The sequence below is a fragment of the Haliaeetus leucocephalus genome, unplaced genomic scaffold, assembly GCF_000737465.1.
Source record: "Haliaeetus leucocephalus isolate CR32 unplaced genomic scaffold, Haliaeetus_leucocephalus-4.0 Scaffold340, whole genome shotgun sequence".
NCBI lineage: Eukaryota > Metazoa > Chordata > Aves > Accipitriformes > Accipitridae > Haliaeetus > Haliaeetus leucocephalus.
Genome location: NW_010972776.1, coordinates 2,364,655 through 2,366,201, shown reverse-complemented (window position 1 = coordinate 2,366,201; position 1,547 = coordinate 2,364,655).

Here is a 1,547-nt window from a genome sequence, read left to right as displayed (position 1 = left end):
TGTTGGTAATGGCGAAATTCTGCTATCGGACAGAGACACTTGAAAGAAGACCAAGAGCTTCTGAAATGTGTTTCAGACAATTTTTAGTTCAGAAGACAGAGAAAACTATTGGAAATGCTATTTAAAATCTTGATTAATACAGGAGAACTTGAAGGTGCCATGGTTAACAGGTAATGAGAAAGAAACCCATGCATATAGGAACATGTTCTATTTATACACATTGGAAGTAAGAGCAAAACAAAAGAAAATCTTACTACTGACAGAAAAGGAGAACAAATAAAGGAAAGCACAAAATAAAAAAGCTGTGCCTTCTTTGCTTCAGCCTTCAAATAAAGTCAATTGCTACCAGTTACTAAGCACAACCTTTTTAGGAAGATGACAGCAACAGGTAGTAGCAGGAACAAATAGACCAAATTGTATTTGGTTATGTGGTTACACTGTGGTCGGCAGTGCCTGGAAAATGCACCCCCCAGTATTTAGGAGGCCAGTCACAGACATTTTTTAATTTTATCTGCAAAATATCGTGGCATTTGATGGTTCTACATTGACCTGATGGAGGAAGGGGGAAAAAGGTGGACCTGTGGGTAGAAAACTGCTCGGCTTAACTCCAAAGCCCAGGAAGATAATAAACTATTGAAATCTAAGCACTTTGAGAATGAGGCAATGTAAAAAGTGACAAATCAAGAAGTCACTGTGAATTTGTCAAGAATAGGAGGAACAGCTGTTCAGAGAGCAGCACTGAAAGGGATCCAGGGATTATGGGGGATCAGAAAAAGAATCTGAACCAACATGGTGATGCTATCGCAAAGTCGGCAAATGCCACGCTGAGATAGGTTACCTAATTAACCTGATTATTGGATATAGATGTAAGGAAGAATGCGAGGTTGAAGAGTCCGGGGCAGCCTAAAAATGGTAAAAGGTTTAGAAAACACGGCCTATGAGATCATGAGGCCTATGAGAATTTGTTTAGTCTAGAAAAGCAAAGTTTAAGAGAGAATATGATAATATTATGTGAAGTGATACAGTATCTAAAAATGTTAGTGTAAATTGATGCTTATGAATTGCTTTTTCTATCTGCTAGACACTGGGCAAAGGAACTTTAATTTGCAGCCAAAGTATGGTTTAGATGCTGGGGAAAACTTTGTGGTTTTAAGGAGAGCCGAGTGCTGAAACAGGCTATCTAGGAAGACTGCAGAATCTGCTTTACCGTGGGTTTTTAGAAAGAGATTAGACCGGCCTTTGGCAGGAACAGTCACACCTCAGAGCAGCAGCGAGTCTTAGCTGCGAAGTGCTTTGGTCCTACAGGTGGTATTAACGCACACCTTGTGCTTTCCCCAAAGAAACAAGACGAAATAGATGGCGGACACCCCGGCAGAAATTGCAGCTAGCGAGGACGGACACACCACCACGTTTTCCTCAACAAGTCTTGAGGCTTCACCTTTGGGCCTACCTCAAAACTCACAGGCCCACCTCCGGGAAACATCTCCCACGCTTCAGCTGAGCTCGGACAGCCCAAACGGCCACCTGGTCCCGAAATTGCCCCCCCC